This window comes from Callospermophilus lateralis, chromosome 10 (genome assembly GCF_048772815.1).
Source record: "Callospermophilus lateralis isolate mCalLat2 chromosome 10, mCalLat2.hap1, whole genome shotgun sequence".
In the NCBI taxonomy this organism is placed as follows: Eukaryota; Metazoa; Chordata; class Mammalia; order Rodentia; family Sciuridae; genus Callospermophilus; species Callospermophilus lateralis.
In genome coordinates, this window is record NC_135314.1 from 130,641,964 (window position 1) to 130,654,013 (window position 12,050).

At 33.8% G+C, this 12,050-nt stretch overlaps 1 protein-coding gene and 1 pseudogene across 1 annotated transcript in view; one reads left to right on the forward strand and one right to left on the reverse strand.

Annotated features, from left to right (window-relative positions):
• Positions 1-12,050, reverse strand: part of Dock3 (dedicator of cytokinesis 3) — a 589,707-nt gene that overhangs the window by 382,956 nt on the left and 194,701 nt on the right. The window lies entirely within an intron of this gene.
• On the forward strand, positions 4,960-5,720 carry LOC143408658 (small ribosomal subunit protein eS6 pseudogene; annotated as a pseudogene).

Here is a 12,050-nt window from a genome sequence, read left to right on the forward strand (position 1 = left end):
TCCGATCTATATATTGTGGGGTCGGGCTCCAAGAGTTAAATACAAGAATAAACAAATGGTACTTACTTAAACTAAATATTTTTTCTCAGCAAGAGAAACAATAAGAGAGGTAAATAGGGAACCTACATCCTGGGAACAAATCTTTACTCCTCACACTTCAGATAGAGCCCTAATATCCAAAGTATACAAAGAACTCAAAAAATTAAATGATAAGAAAACAAATAACCCAATCAACAAATGGGTCAAGGACCTGAACAGACACTTCTCAGAGGAGGATATACAATCAATCAACAAGTACATGAAAAAATGCTCACCATCTCTAGCAGTCAGAGAAATGCAAATCAAAACCACCCTAAGATACCATCTCACTCCAGTAAGATTGGCAGCCATTATGAAGTCAAACAACAATAAGTGCTGGTGAGGATGTGGGGAAAAGGGTACACTTTTACATTGCTGGTGGGACTGCAAATTGGTGCGGCCAATTTGGAAAGCAGTATGGCGATTCCTGGGAAAGCTGGGAATGGAACCATTTGACCCAGCTATCGCCCTTCTTGGACTATTCCCTGAGGACCTTAAAAGAGCATACTATAGGGATACTGCCACATCAATAATCATAGCAGCACAATTCACAATAGCTAGACTGTGGAATCAACCTTGATGCCCTTCAATAGATGAATGGATAAAAAAAATGTGGCATTTATACACAATGGAGTATTACGCAGCACTAAAAAACGACAAAATCATGGAATTTGCAGGGAAATGGATGACATTAGAGCAGATTATGCTAAGTGAAGCTAGCCAATTCTTAAAAAACAAATGCCAAATGTCTTCTTTGATATAAGGAGAGCAACTAAGAACAGAGCAGGGAGGAAGAGCATGAGGAAAAGACTAATATTAAACAGAGACAAGTGGTGGGAGGAAAGGGAGAGAGAAGGGCAACTGTATGGAAATGGAAGGAGACCCTCATTGTTACACAAAATTACATATAAGAGTTTGTGAGGGGAAAAAGAAAAAAAAACAAGGGAGAGAACTGAATAAGAGCGGATGGGATAGAGAGGGAAGATGGGCGGAAAGGGGAGGGGGGATAGTAGGGGATAGAAAAGGTAGCAGAATACAACAGTCACTAATATGGCATTATGTATAAATGTGAATGTGTAACCGATGTGATTCTGCAACTTGTATTTGGGGTAAAAATGGGAGTTCATAACCCACTTAAATCAAATGTATGAAAGGTAATATGTCATGAGCTTTGTAATGTTTTGAACAACCAATAAAAAAATAAAAGTAAATAAAAATTTAAAAAAAATTCTTATCACACACACACACACAAATCATAACAGCCATAAAGAATGAAAATATGACATTTTTCCAGTAAATGGATAGAACTGCAGACTAGCAGTCTAAGTGAAATAAGCCAGACCCAGAAAGTTAAAGGTCAAATGTTTTCTCTGATATGCAGAAGCTAGTCCAACATGAGGAGGAGGAAGAAGTGGAAGAGGAGGAGAAGGATGGATGGATATGTACACTTTCCTGTGTACATATATGAATATATCACAGCGAATCTCACCATTATGTATATCCATAAGACATTAATTTTTTTAAAAGAAGACTATAAGTAAATAGCAGTAAGATCACACTAGAAGGAACAAAACAGAAGAGGAGGGGAGAGAAAGGGGAAGTTCTTGAGACTAAATTAGAGCAAATTATATTCCATGCTTTTATGTTACAATGAATCCTAAAGTTAAAAGAACCAATAAAAATTCTATTTTTTTTCCAAAACAAACTCCCCCCAAATGAAATATCTTGCTTAATTCCAAATGAGGAAACAACAAATATGTATTAACTCTAAAAAGACTTTCTGAAATTTTTAGTTAGGCATCAGGAAGTCAGAGAAACATTTTAGGAACAGTAGCATCTACTGAGGAAAATAATTCCCATAAAAGCAATTAACACAAATCTTAAAATCACCTATGTTTTAATCAACTACTAGCATTTCCTGTGTGCCAATTACTCTGCTAAAAGTTTTTTTTATATGTTGCTATTTATTGCCATTTACCTTCAAAACAACCAAAGATTCTGCTTCTTATCTCAAAAGTTTATATATGAGGAAGCTAAGACTCACAAAGTGTTTATATGTGTTGCACTAAGCCACAAAACTAGAAATTCAGGAATTTGAAATTAAAGGCCAATTGTCTAATGTTAAAGCCATGTATTTTTCATTTTCTATAAATTATTATATCCATATAAATGGTATTATGCCTTATAATTATGGCTTCACATAAGGCTGAATGGCTGAATCTTCTACGTGGAAATTGGGACTGGAAAGAATGAAGAAGCTGGGCATTTGGGGAAACATTATCCAACTCACTATGTAAGAATAAATTGGTAAGAAGAGACATTAAACAAGAAAATAAATGTGATTTTCAGAAGCAAATCTGTAAAAACCAGGACCTTCATTAGGAGATATTTTAAGAAAAGCAGACATCTACCTTGTTGGAAATTCTCTTTTCTGTGAATAAAAATAATAGAGTTTAACTTTCGGTATAGTCATTTGGTCAAGAATTAATAAGGCCAATTTTCTTGTGTGAAAATTGGAAATGAAAGGAATGAAAATTCTGGCCATTTCAGGGAAGCAGCATCAAATTCATTATGTAGGAATTTTAGTAAGTAGAGACACCCTTTTAACCATCTCTAAGCATTGCTGAATTCCAGTGCATTTTAAATCCATACCTTTGGAACATTTCATACCTGAAAAAAATCACTTTCAGCTTCTATTATGTAAAAACATTTCCCAGGAAATTGGAAAGTATTATATCAACCCTTTTTAATATGCTGCTATCATACTTCAGAGTAAGAGAGTGAGCTTCAGAGCTGGTTGCATCTCATTGAAAGAATGTCCTTTGTGTATAATTTTTTCTTCCAACTCTCTGCACACAAATATAGAATGATATGCAACTCTACTGGGGATGCCTCTGAGAGAACTCAAATTCCTCCATCAATCCATCCCTCATGACTAAAATATTAAATGCGCTGTTTAAAGTGTGCTTAAAGGAAGTCTAATAACTCAGACAAAACTATATTGACTCAAAAGGATGCCATTATGATACTTCATTCCTTCAGAATGTTGGAAATGAAAATTGTCATATAATAACCTCGGGTCATAATGGAATCCAGTGGTAAGAAAACTGAAATTGTTTATGTTATGGCATCATGGGGCTAGTGAGATCCTAGATACCAATTTGTTTGTCTTATTTTGGCATTGTATAATCTCCTATAGTATTCATGAACTGTGTTCTCTTTTAAAAATGTTTCAAATTGGTGCTAAAATTCTGAATAACTATTAAAGAACTGACAATTCAAATAAAGGAAAATCTCTAACAGCAAATTGGGCAAAAGCATAAATTTTTAAGTAAATCTTTTAAGTTCACTGTTATATTGATGTAGATTATCAGGACCAAATATTTGCCTGTGGATCAAGATTTCAAAACAGATGGTTCTCCTAACTGGGTTTAAAGAAAAGCCATAATATAATCATAAAGAATTCAGATGGGAGTGCAATGAAGAGGAGTCATCTTAAAACTGGTTTCATTATCCATATTTTCAGCATGGGAGATGAGAAACACCTGTATTTTTATATCTCTAAGACCCTACAGTCACTTTTTCCCCCCTCGCATTGGGCTATGGGACTAAAACAGTGTTTGTGACACAGACCCACAAAAGGAGGTGAGGTCTGCCAATCTATTTAGCAGAGAGAAGCAGAGGAAGCGCACATATAAAACAGGCAGTTTGGGCTTTGTGAAAGTCAGCAAGTCCAGCTTTATGTGGATTCACAAAGGGGCTGAGGCTGGGAATTCCAGGGCTAGATGATGTAGAAAGCTTGGTGTCTACGGCTTTCTACTCCATGCAGACTCAGGGGAAGGGGGAATTCCTTCCTCTCACACCCAGGGGCATTCAGTGAGGATTCACCACCACTGTGGCAAAAGAGATTACTGCACTTTCCAGCAGACTCAGATGCTGCCCCTTAGGGAGTCAGTTTAAGAAAAAAAAGATCCATTCTCTAGGCTTTCTCTGTAGATCAAAACACTTGCCTTTTTGTCTCCAAGACGTAAGTGACACCTTCCCATCCTGCCACCAGGTCAGTTGATACCTGAACCCAGAGTCATGGAGAAAGACTGTGGCATGAATTGCTAGGATGTGGATGACAGGAGGCACAGTTTTCTGGTATACAGAGCAAAGGAATGCAAAGCATGCTTCCCTTTGAGACTGAAATTAGCAGGGCTGGGGCTGTAGCTCAGTGGCAGAGCACTTGCCTTGCATATGTGAGGCACTGGATTCGATCCTTAGTACCACAAAAATAAATAAATAAAATAAAAATAAATTGAAATTAGCAGTTTGAGCTTTGTGAGGACATAGACCCCCTGAGTGTGATTTCCAGCTGGGGCTAGGTACTGGGTATCAAGGTTGGACCTAGTGAAAAGTTTCAAGTTGCAATTCCCCAACCCATCACAGATTCTGCCTGTCAGCCACTCCTCCCACACTCAGAAGTATTTGGAGAATTCACTATCACAGCAAGCAACACTTGATATGCCCCTGAGAAAACAGATTAAAGTTCTCAGGAACTGGGATGTGGTGCAATACAGGGTCCTCCATGGGGAGGTTTGGTGGGTGTCTCCTTCTATAGCTATACACCCCATCTCAGGAATAAAATAACAGCTTTCGAAGGTAAATTTATCCCTGCAGTAGACAACTTTCCCTCATAAACTTGCTGGTTTATGAAGAGGAGAGTGGACCTAAGCATACAGACTTCTGTAACAAGTATGCTCTGTTGCTGAGAAGAAACAAAGGCAATTGTATTTGCAGCTCACAGCCTTCTAATAGCTGGTCAACTCTAAAATTAGAAACCTGGGAAAGTGTCTCCATTTAAATTATGTTAGCTGGTAGGTGATCCGCTGCTCCAAGATGAAGCTGAATATCTCCTTCCAAGCCACTGGCCGTCAGAAACTCATTGAAATGGACAATGAAGGCAAACTTCGTACTTTTTGAGAAGCATATGGCCAAAGAAGTTGCTGCGGATGCTCTGGGTGAAGAATGGAAGGGTTATGTGGCCTGAAACAGTGGCAGGAACGACAAACAAGGTTTCCCCATGAAGCAGGGTGTCTTGACACATGGCTATGTTCACCTACTACTGAGTAAGGGGCACACCTGTTATAGACCCAGGCAAACTGGAGAGAGAAAGTGCAAATCTGTTTGAGGTTGCATTGTGGATGCCAATCTGAGCGTTTTCAACTTGGTTATTGTAAAAAAAAAAAAAAAAAAAAAAAAAAAGGAGAGAAGGATATTCCTGGACTTACTGATACTACTGTACCTCGTAGACTGGGACCTAAAGAGCTAGTAGAATCTGCAAACTTTTCAATCTAAGGAAGATGATGTCCACCGATATATTGTCAGAAAACCCTTAAACAAGGAAGTTTTGTAAAAACCCAGGACCAAAGCACCAAAGGTTCAGCCATCTTTTTACTCCACATGTTCTGCAACACAAGCGCCGGTGTATTACTCTGAAGAAACAGCGTACTAAGAAGAATAAGGAAGAGGCTGCAGAATATGCCAAACTTTTGGTCAAGAGAATGAAAAAAGCCAAAGAAAAATGCCAGGAACAGATTGCCAAGAGATGCAGGTTGTCTTCTCTGAGAGCTTCTACTTCAGAGTCTGGTCAAAAATAAGAATTTTTATCAGTAACAAATAAATAAAATCAGACCTTCTAAATAAGTAAATAAATAAATAAAGTTAGCAAGGAAAAACCTTATGTCTTTCTTTAGTTTGTTCTTGCTTTTGCTTTTTTTGTAATTTGTTTTGTTTTCCCTTATGATTTTTTTGTATTTTTATTTAATTTTATATATTTTATTGAATTTTTTCTTGGTATCTCCTTTCTTTCTTTTCATTGTATTTCCTTCCCCTCTCTTTTGTCATTCTTTCTCTCTACATTTTCTCTTTTTATTGTGGTGTGAACTGATAAATGTAATCAATAAGAGTGTAAATTATAGGTTTTAGATTAATAAAAATATAGATTATAGGTAAAAACCAAGGAAGATCATATAAAATGTTTTTATTAATGTTGATAAATGGTTTGCTCTTAAGTTACCACTGTATAAGATTTTGATAAGTGAGATAAGATAACTATAAAACAAGAACTCATAGGTAGGCCTAAGACTTCATTTTGCTGTCTTCTATTAAAAAAAAAAAAGTTACAAGAGCTGTTTCTGAGAAACTGAAATGAAAGCTATTTTCTTATAATATATTGTTTTCTGTACTTTGTACTCTACACAATGTACTCAACCCAGGATATGGTGGTCTTGGTGACCCAAGACTTTGAAGTAGATTCTCACCTCCACTAACTATCTGCTCAAACTCAGGATACAGTTGTCTAACACCCGCTCAAACCCAAGATGTGATTGTCTGAGTTGCTGTGCTAATTGCTCTCTTAGCTTCTATGATTGGCTTGCTTACATGGCACTAAGGAAAGTCCCTGAGCTGTGGTTTTCATCCTTAAATTCCCAAGACACAGGCCAGGAAGTTGCTATTCTCCCATAGAGCTTCAGGCTCTACAGGTGGGTGACAGTCCCTGGCCAGGAAAATAAAGCTCTCTTTGATTTGAATTCGGACTTAAGAATATTTTCTGAAGTGGCTCCTCATGACATTTTATTTCTTTCTCCATATATTATGTACATACACACACACATACTTACCATTAATTATTCTATCCTTAATGCCTAATTTTTCAGGTTATTTCTATATTGTTATACTCCCATATCTTTGTTTAGTGGGGTTGTAGAGATCATATAAAATGTTTTTATTAATGTTGATATATGGTTTGCTCTTAAGTTACCACTGTTAATGGTGGTTATTCTCTACTCTCAAAGAGGTGCTGGTGATAGAACATGCACTTTGGCCAGTTGAGTGGAACAGATATAGCCGAAGCTCAGAACACATTGGAAAGAGAAATCTGCTCACTAAAAAGATCCTCACAAAATAGAAGAGAAATAAATCCTAAAGAGATACATGAATCTCAACATACAAACAGGAAACATGAGAAAACAAATCAACAAGATACTTCTAAAATTTCATAACTCGGAAAAACTGAATCCATAGATAATAAAGTGCATAAAATGCTGGACAAAGAATTCTAATGACTGTTATGTGAACTCAGAACACATAAAAAAGTGAATGAAATAAGGAAGGCAATACAGGATATAACTAAAATTTTTCAATAAAGACAGATTCTGAAAAAAAGCACCAAAAAGAAACTTTGGAAATGAAACTGAAATAAGTTAAATAAAAAAACTCAGTTGAAAGTCTCACCAATAGACTACATAAAGCAGAAGGCAGAATTTCAGGCTTTGATGACAAGGTGAAAGAATCAGAATATAAGATCTAAGAAAGGAAAAATGAATAAACAAGAATTCTGGGACAACATTAAACAACCTATCTTAAGACTCATAGGTATTGAAAAAGGAGTAGCAATATGGACCAATGATACAGAATACTACTCAATACAATAACAGCAGAAAAATTCCCAAATTTTGGGAATTATAGACATTAGACATAGGTTGTATTTAAATCCCAAACAGACATGACGAGGAAAAAAAAATATCTCTACAACATATAAAATGTCAAAACACAGAGCAAGGAAACATTTTAAAAGATACAAGACAAAAATAACAAATCACTTAGTAAAGGCAGTACCATCAGAATAACAGCAGATTTCTCAGAAAACTGATAAAGGTCAGGGAGAGCATGGAATGATGTATTTCAAGCACAGGAAAAAAAAAACTGTCATTAGTGTATCCAGTAAATTTAACCTTTAAAATACAAAGAAATAAAAACCTTGTAAGATAAGCACAAATTAAACTAATTCATGACCATTAAGAAAGCATAGAAGATACTTAAAGGAATCAAATAAGCATAGGAAGGAAAATAAATTCTCAATAGAAGAACAAATAAACAAATGAGAATTAGAAATAAACCATTTGAAAATGACAGAAATTAGTACTTACCTTTCAATAATATTCTTGAATTTAAATGACATTAATTTGTCAAAGATAAACTGGCAGATAACATGAAAAAACAAGACCCAACTGTTTGCTGTCTGCAAGAAATACACCTCACTGACCAAAAAAAAAAAAAAAAAAAAAAAGAACATGCACAGGATGAAAATGGAAAATGCTATTCTATGTAAATGCAATCTGAATGCAAGCAAAAATGGCTATTCTCATACCTGAAAAAGAAGACTTAAATCCAAAATTAGAAGAGACAAAGAAGGTCACCACATATTAGTAAACAATCCACCAAGAAGATGTAACATTTGTAAATACTTATGTCTCATATGTCAATACACAATTTCATAAAACAAATACCACCTGGCATAAAGGGTCAGATAGGTTCCAATTAAATAATAGAAGGTGATTTCAATACACACTCTAATAGAAATTTTGGGGTTTTTTAAATATATGGAAATTTATTGCTGAAAACTTCCAACTACTGCTTTTGTAGCATACTGTAAGTTTTGGTAGGTTGTATTTCCGATTTCATTTGTTTCTCAAGAAATGTTTTTATTTCCCTTTTGATTTCATCTATAACCCACTGTTCATTCAAAAGTGTGCTATTCATTCTCCATGTATTTATATAATTTCTGTTGTTGTTGACTTCTAGCTTTATTCCATTGTGATCATAAAAGATACAGATTATGATTTTGGTTTTCTGAATTTGTTAAAATTTGTTTTGTGGCCTAATATTTGGTTCTTTCTAGAGAAAGTTTCATGTGCTAATTCTTTTAAAAAATGAAAAAAAAAAAACCCTGTCTTTTGCAGCTATTTAATAGAATGCTGTGTAAATGTTGAATTTCATTTGATCTACACCATAGTTTGATGTTTCTTTGTTGAATATTTTGCTGGATCATCTATCCACTAATGAAAGTGGAATACTGAAGTCATCCAGTATTATGACATTGCAGTCTGTCTATCCCTTTAATTATAATAGGGTTTGTGTTTATTAAACAGGGTGCTCAACAGTAGGTGCATATAGATTTACTATATAATATTTTTGTTGAATTGATCCCCTGATCATTATAATGTGAACATCTTTGTTTCTTCTTACAGTTTTTGTCTTAAAATATATTTTGTCAGAATATAGCTATTAATACTCACTTTAGGTTTCGATTTGCTTGGAATACCATTTTCCATTCTTTGATTTTCAGTTTCTCTACATGTTTTCTAATAATGTGAGTTTCTTCTAGGCAGCATATTGTGGGGTTTTGTTTTTTAATCCATTCAGTTAGTCTGTATGTTTTAACTGGATAATTTAGTCCATTTACATTTGTGCTTATTATTTATAGGGAAATGGTTCCGGTTGTTTAAAATTTTTTCTTCTAATTGTTTTTAATATTTTTTATTCTTTTTTCTCTTTTGTTCTTCTTTGTGGTTTAATGTTGCACTGTACTGATGTTTAATTATTTTTTATTTCCATTTTTTCTCTTCAAAAAGGGATTTGACCTTTCACATGCTTTTAGGATAATAGTTTTCCTTTTCTTTTTTTTCTTTTGGATGTAGAACTCCCTTAAGTATCTTCTGTAAGGCCAGTATTGCTGTCATGAATTCCCTCAGTTTCTGCTAATCTTGGAAGGTCTTTGTTTCTTCTTTTCTGAAGGACATTGTTACAGGATATAGTATTCTTGGTTTCCCTGAGTTATTCAATGATGTCAGTGTAACCTTGATAACCAAATTTGACAAAGGCCATTGGATAAATTGGAGTTATAAATCAATCTTACTCTGGGATATGGGCAAAAACTGGAATTAATATTAACCAACAGTGAAATGGATAAATTAGAATTAACAGCACAGCAATAACAGAATGGACAAATATAATCATTACAATGAAATACTACATGATCATAAAAGTGAGCAAACACTCAATCTGGCAACATGAGTAAATTTGTAAAAATTATTGAGGGGAAAAATAAAAGTTAAAAAGCTATAGACAGACTAATATAAATATATCTAGATGATAATTTTATCTCTAAAACATACAAATGTATAGAATTTAGGATTACATATAGTTTAAGACACAGAGGAAGTAAATTAACACAAAATTCATAACAGTCATTAAGTCTGTGTGTGGCAAGAAGGGATTTTGGAACCATCTTTAAGATGAAAAGAAGGATGTTTTGTTATCATTATTATTTAACTGTACATATGAAATATATATTAACTTGTTTATGTGTAATAAAATAATAAATGTAAATAATGTAAAACAATAAATGTAATAAATGTAAAACAAGGAAAATGAGTGCTCATTCAGAAGGAAATACATCAAATTGGTTTTCAACCAGATAAAGGTACACAAACGAGCAACGGGACAATTCATGATCCCTCAAAGGTAGAATAAAAACAATTAAACTCAAAATTTGTACCAATAATATGAATATTTAATATTTTAAATGTGATATACAAATATTCTAAGGAAAAGAGTCCCCTCACCCAAACTGTATCCAGTTGTGTCCTAATTGATGGCATTAACTGAATGAATTGAAATGTTAATTAATGGAGCTGATCAATTTATACATCCATCCTGTTTGCTTGAAAGCTATATTTCTCAAAATAGAGTATTTTGATGGGGTCTTAAAGAGTAATAACCTTTTTTGAGGTTTGATCTACACACCAATCTATCACATTCTGAGTACAATTCAGAGTTTTGCAAAATGTATATGCTGTATAACTGTCATCAAAAAGACATACAGCATTTTCCTTACTCTTCAAAACTTTTTGCCTATTTATAGTCAGTTCCCAGATCTACTTCTGGTCCCAGAAAACCATTGATTTTTTTCATAAATATACTTTTTCTTGTTCAAGAATGTATTAATTTTGAGTCATAAAATATGTACTCTTTGTGTCTGATTTCTTTTATTTAGAACATTTTTAAGATCCATCAATCTTGTTGCATCTATCAGTGGTTAATTTCATTACTGTTTATTAGTTTCTTATACAGATATAGCAAAATTTGATTATTCTTCTATTCATGGATATCTGAGCTATTTCCAGATTGGGCTTTTATGCAGAAAGCCACAAACAGTTGTATAAGTTTCTATATCAATAAATGTTTTCATATTCCTGAGGTAAATACCTTGGGTAATTGCATATTTAATTGTGAAAGAATGCCTGTGTTTAAAATGGTTGCACTATTTTACTTTCTCATTAGTAACAGGAAAGTTCCATCTGCTGTACAACATTATCTAGATACTGTCTTTAATTCGCATTTCCCTGATAATTATTAATGCTGATTATATTTTCAATAGCTATTCATTTCTTTGTCTGTGATTGTCTATTCAAGTCCTTTGCCATTCTTTGTTGGGTTATCTTATTACTGAGTTTTAAAAGTTCTTTTTCTTGATGTGACTCCTTTGTCAAGATATAAGTAAATTAAGTATTGTCTCCTACTCTGGGCTTATTTTTCTTTTCATACTATGTTCCAAAGAAACAAAGTTTTTCATTTTGATGGAGTTCCAACTTTTATTTTTATGTTACTTTTATTTTTATGGTTTCTAATGACCTTAAAAATCTAGTCTGTCCCTAGGATGCTTAGATTTTTCTGTCAGATTTTTATCATTAAATTTTATGTTTGTTTCATTTTTTCATTCATATATAATATCCACTATTCTCATTTATTAAAAAGGCTTCCCTTTTCCCCAAAAATGCCTTGTCACCTTGTGAAAAATTAATTAACTTTATCTGAATTGTTTCTATTCTGTTCTACTGATTTATATCCCTAACCTTTTATCAATACTACACTGTCTTGATTAGTACATATATACATTATAGTAAATCTTGATATCATATCCAAAGATATCCAACTTTGTCTTTCGGAAAGTATGCACTGAATATTCTAGTCATTTAAATGTATTTTAGGGGCTGAGGTTGTGGCTAAGTGGTAGAGTGCTTGCCTAGCACTTGTGAAGGAGGCACTGGGTTCAATCCTTAGCACCACATAAAAATGAAATAAAG